The sequence below is a fragment of the Osmerus mordax genome, chromosome 20 (genome assembly GCF_038355195.1).
Source record: "Osmerus mordax isolate fOsmMor3 chromosome 20, fOsmMor3.pri, whole genome shotgun sequence".
NCBI lineage: Eukaryota > Metazoa > Chordata > Actinopteri > Osmeriformes > Osmeridae > Osmerus > Osmerus mordax.
In genome coordinates, this window is record NC_090069.1 from 2,264,326 (window position 1) to 2,278,263 (window position 13,938).

The 13,938-nt window shown below is 50.1% G+C and overlaps 1 pseudogene; it reads right to left on the minus strand.

Moving 5' to 3' along the window:
* LOC136964534 (ceramide transfer protein-like) overlaps positions 1–13,728 on the minus strand; it is a 22,430-nt pseudogene extending 8,702 nt beyond the window's left edge.
* Between the last annotated feature and the right edge of the window lie 210 nt (positions 13,729–13,938).

Sequence of the window (13,938 nt, forward strand, 5' to 3'; positions counted from 1 at the left end):
ACACTGAGCACTCTACACCACTACCTCACACACACTGAGCACTCCACACCACTACCTCACACACACACACACACACACACTGAGCACTCTACACCACTACCTCACACACACTGAGCACTCTACACCACTACCTCACACACACTGAGCACTCTACACCACTACCTCACACACACACACTGAGCACTCTACACCACTACCTCACACACACACACACACAGAGCTCTCTACACCACAACCTCACACACACTGACACACACACAGACCCCACCAAGTACCGCAAGATAGAATTATAGTAAGATAGTATATATATTATATATAAGATAGTAATTGCCTCAATGTGAGTAAATGTGCTATTTCTAATGCTCTCATCCCCCTGGACTACAAGGAAGGAGGTAAGACAGAGAGGTGAATACTGGGCCGAGGGACTCGACAGTAAACCCTCCGGTTGTGCCTGGCCAGCGGAGCACGTGACGAGCCGCGGTGACAAGGCGCCAGGCCGGGCTTGCAGCGTGACACGGGGGACAGTCACCACTGAGGGACAGGATGCAGCATCTGGTGACTTCCTGTCCAGATAAAGGATAAACCCTTCCTGTGTGCTCTTATGTAACCCTTCCTGTCAGTTCAAATGACCCACAGAGAGAGAGAGATGAGAGGGGAAGAGAAAGATACAGAGAGAGGCAGAGAGACAAAGAGAGAGAGAAGAGTGAGAGAGAGATGAGAGGGGAAGATAAAGATACAGAGAGGCAGAGAGAGGGGAAGAGAAAGATACAGAGAGAGAGATGAGAGAGAGGGGAAGAGAAAGACACAGAGAGAGAGATGACAGAGAGGGGAAGAGAAAGACACAGAGAGAGAGATGAGAGAGAGGGGAAGAGAAAGACACAGAGAGAGAGATGAGAGAGGGGAAGAGAAAGACACAGAGAGGCAGAGACAAAGAGAGAGAGAAGAGTGAGAGAGACAGAGATAGAGGCAGAGATGAAGAGAGAGAGGTGAGAGCGAGAGAGACAAAGAGAGGGACAGATGCAGACAGTGAGAGATAAGACAAAGAGAGAAGGAGTTCTAAGAGAGAGCTCAAAGACTAAGTTAATTAAAGATAGAATGGCTTCCACCAAGTGCGTTTCCAAACCCAGCCACAAGGGGGCGCCCTCCATCAGCAGCAGCAGCATAGCCCACTACTAATGCAGGAGTCACTATCGGTCATCGGCCAATGGTAACCCTTTCCCTGCCGGGCAGCGCTCCGACCAATCCCCTCTGTCCACTTCCAGCCAATCAGCTGCAGCCAGAGGAGTACCCCAGCCTTCTCTCTGTATGAAACAGCTGCTGATTAAAAAAGACAACCTTCTTTTATCTGCTTGATTAAAGCCGAACCACATCATAGCAGGTCTACGTATGTCCAGGGCAAATCAGAATAATAATATTAATAAAAAGATGTGCAGATAGGATCTTTCAATAATGGTTACCGTGTCAACCGGCTGAGGACCCACACCAAAACAGACAAAACGCACACACACACGAACACACACTCTGCAGCAACAACCTGCAGAAAGGAACTGCATCCGTGATTCAGTTCATCTCGAGAGAGCACGCTGCTGATTCAGTCACATGACCAGGACAGACTGGAGAGATGCTGGTGTGTGTGTACGGGGTGTGTGCGTGGGTAAGGTGTGTGTGGAAGGTGTGTGTGTGTGGGTAAGGTGTATGGTAGGTATGTGCGTAAGGCGTGTGTGTGAGTTTGTAAGGTGTGTGTGTTGTGGACCAGGCCTATGAAACCAATAAATCGTAGCAGTTTTTGCATCTCCTGTTCCTCTTGTCCTCTGAGAAGGAGATCGCTATCAGAGCACCTGCAAGAGACCGTGTAACTCAACTCCAGGACAGGACGCCACGGTAACCAGTCTACGTGGGATAAGAGCTCGACAAGGGGGGTTTATCCGTGTGTATGTGAGAGGGAGTGTGTGTGTCTGCGTGCGTACTCTTTGTGTATTCGTGTGTGTGTGTGTGTGTGTGTGAGAGAGACACTCAGCTACTTAAGAGCTTTGAGTCATGTGGAACAGGGAGAGGGGCCCCCCTGACACGGAGAGCTTGAATGGTGACTCACCAGGAGTGTGTGTGTGTGTGTGTGTGACTCATTTCCCCGTGCTCCGTCTGAATCAGAGGGTCACCCTGGGAGGAAGGGAGGTGTGGAAGGGAGGGAGGGATCTCCCCACAAGTGACAGCACATGTCTAGAAAACTCTGGAAGGGTGTGGTGGCTCATTTCCCTTCCTCCAAACATCCAGAGCTCTCTCCCAGTTCTTATGATTTATAAACTACTGTCCATAGAATACATACTTTACAGTGAGGGTAAAGTGGGTGAAGTATTAATATGATACAGTTAAACACACACACTGTTCTTCTCTTCTTATTATTTAATGTTTATGTTCCACCCTCCCGCCTAATTCCCATTTCCAAATCTTTTTACCCAACCTGTTCTCCACCTATTTCTCCTGCCCCTCCCTGCCCCCTCCCTCCCTCCCTCTCTCTCCCTCTGCCTCTCTGTCTCTCTCCTCCCTCTGTGAGTAATAAGACCTCAATCCGTGAGGATCAGGCGTCTGTGGAAAACATTATAAGCTGGATCAGTGATGCACAGCCTCGTTCAACGCATGTATCCGTGTGTGCGTGTATCTGTGTGCGTGTATCTGTGTGTGTGTATCTGTCTGTGTGTGTATCTGTGTGTGTGTGTATCCGTGTGTGTGCGTGTATCTGTGTGTGTGTATGTATCTGTGTGTGTGTATGTATCTGTGTGTGTGCGTGTATCTGTGTGTGTGTGTATCTGTGTGTGTGCGTGTATCTGTGTGTGTGTGTATCTGTGTGTGTGCGTGTATCTGTGTGTGTGTGTATCCGTGTGTGTGTGTGTATTTGTGTATGTGCATGTATCTGTGTGTGTGTGTATCTGTGTGTGTGCGTGTATCTGTGTGTGTGTATGTGTGTGTGCGTATCTGTGTGTGTGTATCTCTGTGTGTGTGTGTGTGTGTATGTGTGTGTGTGTGTGTATCTGTGTGTGTGTGTGTGCGAGGTAGAAACAGATCAGTAGCTACGTGTGTTCAGAAGCCCTCCCTGCATCTGTTGTCCTTCATACAGACAGAAAACTATTCCCGCCCCTCCCTCCCCCTTATCTGCACAGACCTGCTTCCAATAGGGAAACGCACTATACACAAACACACCGCATACACACCACATACACACCTCATACACACCTCATACACACCTCATACACACCTCATACACACCACATCTTACAGAGTCTCACTAACATTGAAAAACGCACAGACACAGTACAGTTTAGGGGCTCTGGAGTAATCTAGGGGGTGAATGATTCAGGTGAATGAATCACGTGAAGGAATCACGTGAATGATTCAGGTGAACGATTCCGGACTGAGCGGAGGTCAACCAGACTTGCCAGCAGGCCGGCCGGCGCAGGAGGACCGAGGCATGTGGGCGGGAATCCTCCCTTGTCTCTTCTCCCCTCCCCGTTATTCTGATAGAAACACACACACACACACACACACACACAGACACAGACACACACTAATGCAACACAATCCTGCCAAACACCACATTTCAAAACCTCGAGTGGATTTAGGTTTACGTTGATCAACGCAAGGCCCGTAATCCCAACCTGCCAGTGGCAGGGTGTGTGAGGGCCGGGTCGGGCCGGGCGGGGTCAGGGGGCCTCTTACCCTGTGCAGCTCGATGGAGTCGATCCACTGGTGCCTGTGCTGGGGGTCCTGGGCCCTCAGGTACCACACGCTGTCGTTCACACTGATGTCCAGACGACACTCATCAAACTCATGTGGCTGGGAGCGAGAGGGGGAGAGACGGGGGGGGGAGAGAGAGAGTAAGAGAGAGAGAGTGAATAAGAGAGTAAGAGAGAGAGTAAGAGAGAGAGAGAGAATAAGAGAGTAAGAGAGAGAGTAAGAGAGAGAGAGAGAATAAGAGAGTAAGAGAGAGAGTAAGAGAGAGAGGGATAGAAACAAAAAGAGAGTATGTGATTATACATTTATGAAATATATGGAATATATTCATAACACCATCAAACTGACAAATGAACAACGAACAAAACTACAGCTGGAGAGCATTTCATTGCAGGCCACACTACTGGGTCAATGACTGTTTAAAGAACTGTAAATAAACAAGTAGAAAAATAAACATGTATTTTAAACAGAGAGTAGAATAACGAAAGGGAGGAGGAGAGGAGGAGAGGAGGAGGGAAGGAGAGGCAGAGCACCCTGACCCATACAAACAGCTGGGACATGTGACCCTCCGACTGTAAACAGGCACATCCTCCAAGACGGTGTTTTAACGGTTTGTTTTCAATCTCTGCTTGGAGTGTCTGTGTGTGTGTACGTGTATGTGTGTGTGTGTGTGTGACATAACCGAACGGGTTTGCAGGCAGACTCCTGGTCTGCCTCCCAGGGGGTTGCGTGGTCAGAGACAAACTGCAGCTTTGGCTCAGTCAGACAGGCAGCCAGACAGGCAGTCAGACAGGCAGTCAGACAGGCAGTCAGACAGGCAGTCAGACAGGCAGTCAGACAGGCAGTCAGACAGGCAGTCAGACAGGCAGTCAGACAGGCAGTCAGACAGACAGTCAGACAGGCAGTCAGACAGGCAGACAGACAGGCAGTCAGACAGGCAGACAGGCAGACAGACAGGCAGTCAGACAGGCAGTCAGACAGACAGTCAGACAGACAGTCAGACAGACAGTCAGACAGGCAGTCAGACAGGCAGCCAGACAGGCAGTCAGACAGGCAGTCAGACAGGCAGTCAGACAGGCAGTCAGACAGGCAGTCAGACAGGCAGTCAGACAGGCAGTCAGACAGGCAGTCAGACAGGCAGTCAGACAGACAGGCAGGCAGACAGAACAAAGACAGAAAACCCTGGGACTGCGCAGGCTCCACTGACAGCTTCAGTCCACATACAACCCATCTGAAGCATGCCAGCCTACAGGCTCCCAGACTAGACATCTTCCAGTCTGTGGGTCTGTGCTCTGGGGGTGCAGCAGAGAGAGAGAGATGCAGGCCTTTTAAGGAGACCAACAGCATCATTACAGATCTCTCTTCCCTCGCTGTCTCTGCTCAGGGAAAATGCTGCACTGGCACAAGTGCTACCTCTGGCTGTGTGTGTGTGTGTGTGTGTGTGTGTGTTTACGATGCTCCGAAGGACGCCTCGGCAGTGAAAAGCTCAAGACCCCAGAGCTAAATCACCAGACAGAGCTAATCACAGCGCTTTAGGGTGGGCTGGTGTGTGTGTGTGTGCCAGAGTGTGTGTGTGTGTGTGGTCAAGGGCATGCGAGGACTCAGCAGAGATGGGTACACAGGGAGCGCTAGAGAACAGACGAGCATGAAATACGAAATGAATGAGAGTCGGGTGTCAGACAGAACCGTAGCTAGCGGCGGCGGCGCTAAACTGCGGACGGCCACACCAGACGCTAGCAGAGAGCCCGCTACGACGATGCCCAACGCCAGCCTCGCCGCGCTTCTGGACCACGTGATCACCTTCTACAGGGGTCGGGGTCTGGCTAATGTGTGGGGACGGGGGGGTTATAGCTTAGTGTTTAGAACATCGACTGCGGATCGAGGGGTGGTAGGTTGGAGGGGGGAGGGGCACATCATCAAATCCACATGCAGATGTCGGCGATATCCGATCCCCTCCGTTGGGTAGCTACATCCGTCACAGATGAAACAGTCGATGAGGAGGGAGAGGTAGCGCATGAAGGTCGAGGGGGAAAAAAAGCTCACAGCTTCCGTTTTCCTCGAGGCTAAGATTATCACGGAGTCGAAAGGAGCACTAGCTGGGAAGCTCTCCTCCAGGGAGAGAGTGCTCTCATATTAGCATCACAAACACGTGCTCCCTCTGGCCACATGAAACCAGGGAGCGCTCTCCAGGGCTGATGGATGGGGCTGGGTGTGTTTAGAGTAGCAGGTCTCTCAGATGTTAGAGGTGGAGCCTTCCTGCCCCCTGGGACCAGGGTGGGATTGGAGGGTACCAGGGGAGCCGCGGGGGGCAGGGATGGGAGCCGCGAGGCCTCTGGATGGGCTTCCAGGAACGTGGTCGAGGGGGGTCATGGGTGTTCTGGGAACCAGGGCTGGAGGGGAGGGGGGGGGGGGGGTCAGAGACTTGGGGACAGAGCTAGTGGGACGAACCCAAGCTTATGTAAACAGACGAGAAGGTTCGAGACAGAGACAGATCTGTCTGGTCGCTGAGACAAGACGAGAAACAGAGACAAAAATAAAGTGTGTGTGTGTGTACGTGTGTGTGTAGTGTATGTGTGTGTTGCATGTGCGGTGTGTACTGTGTGTGTGGTGTGGTGTGTGTTCACAAACTCAGAGCAGGGAACAGGAGAGAGCTCTGAGAGAGCTAACCAACACACAGTTTGCTTGAAGAATGAAACCATTGGTGACAGGCCTCATTATTTGCATAACCAAACTTTGTCACCTCTCATCACTGGAGGTAAACACCGGGGCTTGGCGAAAACAACATTGTCAGCGGCAACCAGCCCAAATGCCGGGAAAATATGCCCTCACCAGCCTCACCACCCAAAAAAACTAACAATGGAAATCTATTGATGGCTATTGAATGTGAACATTCACTAGCCATTTGGACGGTGGCTGATTCACTTTATTTCCCCCCCTGTCTATGAGAGGGGGAGGGGTAGAGCAGCATTGAGAAACCAAACATAACCACAACGTTCAGCTGGGGTTCAGAAACACAGAGCAGGCCTCCAGAAACTGGTGAGGAAGGAGAAAAAAAGATTCGTTGGATCGGATGTTAGTTTATTTCCTCCAGGAACACAATGACACATATTGAGGGACTTGTTGAACTTGGTTAGTTGTAACTGATTTGACTAATTGTACTCGCTATGAGTTATATTATTGTTGCTTGCTTTCCTCCAGGTACACTCTGGGCACTTTCGAGGATCATGTTGCGTAATTGTAATTTGTTTAACTACACACTCTTCTGGTTCTGCCCATTGGCTCTTGTTTGCTTTTCACAATGTATGCTTCATGTTTTGGCTACCCACATTGTTTTTGGGGCTATCTCGTTGTTTATGATCATTGACCTAAGCACCTTTTGCTCTTTCTTGTAAGTCGCTCTGGATAAAAGTGTCTGCTAAATGACTGAATGTAAACGTGAGAGGAGGAAGGAGAATGTGAGGGAGAGAAAGTTTATCTGTTTGAGAGAGAGGGGGGAGGGGGAGGGGCCAGGTTGGGACAGGCATGTGGCCTGCATCCCCTCTTTGCCGTGACCTTGTCCGGCTCCACGCACAGGAAACGTCAGAGGGTGAGGAGGAAAAGACCTAGCCTATTTCCTGTAAAGACCTAGCCTACTTTCTGCAAAGACCACTTTTTCAAATGTCAACACTGAAAAAGAGGGATCACTACTCTCTCTCTCTCTCTCTCTCTCTCTCTCTCCCTCCCTCTCTCCCCCTCTCTCCCTCCCTCCCTCCCTCCCCCGCCTTTTCTCTCCTTCTTCCCACACCTGGGAGTGTAACACACGGCTCCGTGAGCCGCTGGGGCAGGAACGGGAACACACCTGTTTAACTCGTTCTCGCAACCCTCAAACTGTTGCTTTAGATAAATCCGTAGCGTGGAAGCTCAAAGGAAACGCCTGACAGAGGCCTGGACGGTACTGACTCAGCCAGCATTACATCCTGACTCCTGCAAACCAATCCACTAATGGATCAGAGCGCAGACAAGGCTGCTGAGCAGTCAGCTAGCCAGCTAGCCAGCTCCCAGCTAGCCAGCTCCCAGGACCCAGCTAGCCAGCTCCCAGCTAGCCAGCTCCCAGCTAGCCAGCTCCCAGCTAGCCAGCTCCCAGTACCCAGCTAGCCAGCTCCCAGTACCCAGCTAGCCAGCTCACAGGTTACTCCTGCAGAGGGCCACAGGAGGAAGATAGCTTCATATCTGAAGGATCCAAAACACAGAACACAGTCTAGATCAGACTTGGTCCCAGGCATATGGTAGCCTACTGTGTGTGTGTACATGTGTCTCTGCGAGTGAGTGAGTGAGTGAGTGGGGTGCATTTACCATGGCAAGAGTAGAAGCTAAACCTGGAGCAACATACCTACTGCCTACAGACCTACTGCCCCCCCCCCCCCCCTTCCAGTGCTGTCTAAACCAGAGACAGCAGGACGCGTGCCCAATCCAAACGTCTCCATTGTGACTTCATGTCAACCACGGCCCCAGTGCCTCATAGGTTAACCAAACACACTCTCGCTCTGAAGTACGCACACACACACTATCTCTCCATCTCCATCTCAGCCTGTGCCCAGTGGTGTGTGTGTGTGTGAGCCGTGCTGTAGAAGGCCTGCCAGGCACACTAGCTGTAATAGCATTCAGCTGACTGTCCAAATTGGACTGAATGAGAGAGGGAGGGGTGGGGGAGGAGCGCCCAGCCTGCAGAACCACAAGACTCTGAGCTGTGTGACCACTCAGCCGTTCTACAAGCACCATGGCAGATTTGCTGCAACACACACACACAGTAACTTACACACACACACTGCAACATACACACACACACACACACAGTAACTTACACACACACACACACAGACGTGTATCCACACACACACACACACACACACAGAGAGAACAGCAGGCTCCGGAGTGTGTTAGTCTGGTGCAGAGAAGTCTTCCATAACATTCAGTAGTGTTGGAGCAGGTGTGGAGAGCGCTCGTCTTTCATCTCAGAGAGAAGAGACAGACTGTCCTGGTCTGTTTTCCCCTAGCGCCTGGTTACCGCAGGTTACCCTGCTTCCCTCAGGGACGGGACATGCCTCAGGACGAGACACACACACACACACACACACACACACACACCGAGGCAGCCCCTCCTAGTCCTGTTCTCCTGCTGGGACATGTTACCTGCCTGGGATCTTCGCTCTTGCCTGTCTGGACATGGTGGAGAGCTAATCCAAGCCCAAGAGAAACACACACACACACAAACACACACACACACACACACACACACACACACACACACACACAAACACACACACAGCCTTTGTCTCCTGCCAACAGTCACTCCTGTTCTAGCCGCCAGCGCTACGTCGTGAAACACCCTTTAACCCTTGTGTTATCTTCGGGTCATTCTGACCCATCAGTCATTGTGACCCACCGTCGTATTGCGACAAATTTACCTCCTACAAAAACAAAGTGAAGCATTTTCTTTTAACTGTCGGGCTGTCTCAGACCCCCCACATTGCAATGGTTAAAAGAAAATTATTGTATTTGTTTTTGTATTGGGTAAAATTGGCTAAACACAACGGTGATTCGTTATGAACTTTTGGGTCATGTGACCCGAAGGCAGCACGAGGGTTAAACAAGCACACAAGGCTTGGATCGACAGGTGTGCGTTCTCTCTGCCCGGTTACCTGAGGCCTGTTTGCCGTCACAGCAGCATCAAGACGATGTTCGCCAGGCTGACATGGTTGTTCTGCGAATGAAACGCTTCCAAACATCCAGGAACTCTCGGAGGATGTGAGCTGCACTCCCGCCGCTGTCCAGAGACACTCTCTGTGCGCGCTTCCCCAAGCTTCCACCTTCCAGCTGCTTCCGTGACCTTTGACCTCCTCTGTCTAAGCACCTGCCCTCCTCAGACACAGGTCTGGGACCAGTCTAGCCGCCCAAACTCGGACCTCAACCACAGAGGGAGAGACAGACCGGGCTGGTCCCAGATCAGGGTTTAGTGGAGGGGGGTGCTGTGCCTCCTGGTGGGGCTGTCTCTAAGAGGCAGGTGATTCTCCAGGCTGCAGTGTGCATCCCCGACTGCCTCTGAAACTCTACTGCCTTGCATCCCCGACTGCCTCTGAAACTCTACTGCCTTGCATCCCCGACTGCCTCTGAAACTCTACTGCCTTGCATCCCTGACTGCCTCTGAAGATCTACTGCCTTGCATCCCTGACTGCCTCTGAAGATCTACTGCCTTGCATCCCTGACTGCCTCTGAAACTCTACTGCCTTCAGGTTCACCCGGTAAGAGCATCTGCTACTCTACAAATGGGGGCAGTCGTGTGTGTGTGTGCGCGTGTTTGTCTTACGGTGCCTTTTGGCCTTGTTTGAGATGTGGTGACAAGGTTGACTGACTAACAGAGACGTCGTGAGCACTCCCATCCGAGGCCAAAATAAGCATCCCTCAGGCCACCTGCCCCTGACACAGGCCCAGAACACGTCACCGTCGGAAAAAATGGAACATTCCAGACCCAAATGCAATCGCAACCATTTGGGAACTCGATTGTCTGTTATCGAAAATGCCAGACTGGCTATCCTTCGCCATGTTCTCTTGGATTTGTGTTAGTGTGTCCCGATAACACAATGAGACATTGTAGATTCTAATCTGATTACCAGATCGTCTAATCCTGTTGCTTCTGAGCGCATTCAATCCCCCCCCCCCTCCCCCCCTCCCCCCCCGGCTCATGGTCTGTGTATGCGTCGGCTGAATGATTCACAAATGTTAAATCATTATGGCTTTAACTGACCCTACATAAAAGGGAGTTGTTTTTGGAAACACTGGAACAAATGTCTATAGGCGCAGAGTTTCTGGTATATGCAGACCCCCCCCCCCCCCCCCCCCCCCTTAGCCCCATCCTCAGAGGGAAGACTGCCAGGCGTTTAAACCACAGCAGACTTGTGAAATGCCAAGATCATGCGCGTATTGCTGGTTCTGCACTGCGTTGCATTTGGTTCCACGCGGACCACCGTGTCGGAAAATAAAGTGACGTTGAGTTTCGTGAATTCTAAGAATCGTATTCATTTTGTCATTTAGCAGACGCTCTCATCCAGCGTATTCGGACACGTCCACGCTAACACTGGACGCTAAGCTAGGCCGTTTGCATACTGTAGGTAGGTTACCAGAAAGGCACACACACAGTGACACACACACAGTGACACACACACAGTTGGTATTGACAATAGCAGGGGTGACGGGCAAAGCTGAATAAACACAGTGTGAATGGGGGCAGATTGGGGGCAGATTAGAGGCTTCAGGCCCAGGGCCCAGACAGTGAAACAGTAAGTCACTGATGCTCACGGTCACACAGAGTCAACAGAGCCTTCTGGGACAGGCCTCCGTCAATCAGTCACCCGGCCTCCACTGGGAGGTGACGGAGAGAGTGTGAAACGTGCGATAAGCAGGCCACCAGGGGCCACCGGGGGCCACCGGGGGCCACCAGGGGCCACCGGGGGCCACCGGGGGCCACCAGATCTGGACGCAGATAGGAGTCAGCTGTGTGCACAGCACAGAGTGACGAAGGCCAGGGGACCAGACTAGCCGCAGCTTAATGATTAAGGGACTCGGTTCAACAGGTTTAACAGCCTGATGGAGGACAGGGCCCACTTTGTTAGTTGCCACAACAATTCCAACTCCGTTGGAGGGAGAGAAAAAATATATATACATCTTCCATATAGATGTGTGTTTCATACATTTTAGGAAGTTAGTTAGCAGCGATATCGTGCGTAGTGTTGCTCAAGCATTCAGTCGTCGTTTGTAATCTGTCAACACTCGAATTACATCGTGGAAGTCTGGAGATTTCCAGGAAAGAGTGTCAGACAATGGTCCAGCCCTCTCACGGTGAACTCTGTCACCTGACAAGCTGTTAAACCTCGTGCTAGCCCGGGCAGCAGTGTTCTACAGACCACGCTGGGGGTTCAGTACAGCCACGGTGACAGGAAACCCAGCCAACTTTGTGAGGCCACATTTTGTTTGTGTGTGTGTGTGTGTGTGTATGCGCACGCCTGTCTTTACTTGGCACAGCCTGAATCAGGAGACACCGCAATGGCCCTAATCTCCACTCTAGGTAGTTCCATATCCCCAAAACCTCCCATGATTACCACACATCTCTGTGTCACAACACACAAACACTCCAGCCTTTCATTACCACGACAAGGCCAGCGGCTCCAAATGCGTCTCGTCACAGTAACACAGACATTTCCTTGGCATTAACCACTGTATTGGCCGTTACTGTTAGAATTGCGCATTTCCAGTTCCTGATGGTCTGCCACGCTTCCTACATGCGCATTGGACATACATGTATGGCCACGATTCGATCTTTTCCATGTCTTCCTGTGTCATAGCGTGGGGAGGATGTGTGCTCTGATAGTTAAGCTGAAGCAGGTAGCAAGTCTGTCTGAACTCACAGTGACGACAGCTTTGCTGAGGCAGAGGGACCCTCTGCAGCCAAACTCCCTCTCGTCCTGGGACTTGTAGTAGCTCAGCGTGTTGTTCTTTAACATCACCCAACGGTCCTGCCAGCCATGAATGTAGTTTGTCCACTAGAGGAAAGAAGGGAAATTGGCACGTTTATGTGGGGAATAACGTTAGGGAAGGAAACTTGGGAGGAAAGCCTGATAGTATCTGACAGACGGGCCAAATCTTTGGTTTTCGTTATCACAGCATGACCCGCTGCAAACACAGTATTGCAAGGCAAGCAAACATTATCTAGCTTTTGCTCCAAAACGTGGATTGGCAAGTTGACAACGAGGCACCTGATTGAAGCATGACACGTTTTTTCTTACACCAGCCAAGCAAATACAAGACTGGAAAATACAATACTGTTCTTTGAACTCCCAGTCCCTTTTAAAACATCTTTGCTAACCATTTGCTAATCATTACAGTCACTCCATGTACTGCCATACCCATAATGTCAAGTATACACCCTCAGAGGCACGCACACACTTCTTTAAACAAACCCAAACAGCTAGTCCACATGAAACAATAGTTATGTAACGTTCATTTCCTAATTCATCCAGACATCCAATGCAACCACTTCACGTGTACTTGACTAGCTTTAAGCTTTAAGTTGAGTTTAACAGCAAGGCGTGAAAGACCCCCCAAAAAAGTCGAGGTTGGTCAACCAGCTGTCAATCTCAATTTAAAAAGTGGCTAACGTTACCGTATCCTTTCTTGTTATTGTATTTAAACTCTATAATTGTACATTTCAAAAACACTCTCAGACAAACAAACGTGTAATACATAACAAACAAAACATTAGCCTATCAGTAACGTTTTCTAGTCATATATTGTTATTTGAACAACCCATGCAGGTTAGCTACCTACCTTTGCCAAGACGGGGGTGATCACTTCGCAGTAAATAGGTAAAGAGCTAACCTAACTTACATTATACGCAGTGGTAACCAGTTATCTCCAAACTGTTCTCAGATATAAACCGTTTTATTCTTACCTTGCTGAGGATTCCTCCGAACTCTGCTGACCCAACAACAGGCTGTCCTGACTCTGTTTCTAAATCTTCCTCTGAACCCGAAGAGTTCCAGCTCTGATTATCAGACATTGTGACTGTTGTCAGTTAGCTAGCTTGTTGGGTATTAATTTCAGAATAACAGAAAAATGTAACAGTTAATCAAAGGGGAAAAGCAAATAAAAGGAAAAAATGTAAAATCTGTTTGGCTGCTGATGTCATCTAGCAAGCTTCTCCCGTGGTCGGTGTGTGGTACTGTGTTGCTAACGCCAACTAGCTTAGCTGCTAGCACCCGCCCCTTCCAGCTTTAGCAAGTGCTCTCCCGCCAGCTCAGAAAAAAAGGTAAAATAAAAAAAGGAACAAGATTAAATCAGATTCACCACTCAGCGGACATATGTTGTACTACACGAGAACTGTATGATCCAGCTGTCTTCTACAAAAACGGATAGGAAATATAAATTCTAGTTTGTTTTTGGGGCAGCTCTATGTCTATAGCCACACGCCATATTCACTGTACAGTCTGATTTAGCAAGTGGAGCGCGTATTCTGCTTGTGTAAAGGGGCGCTGGCTGTGGACATTACGTCATTAAACCCTTACCAAAAATGGTAGTAAATCCCTCCTACTATGTATACTACATGAAGTTGCCGGAACAAAATTATAAAATAAACACTTTCAATCGCCAGGCATTATAAAAGCCAGGAAATCTCGATCGGGC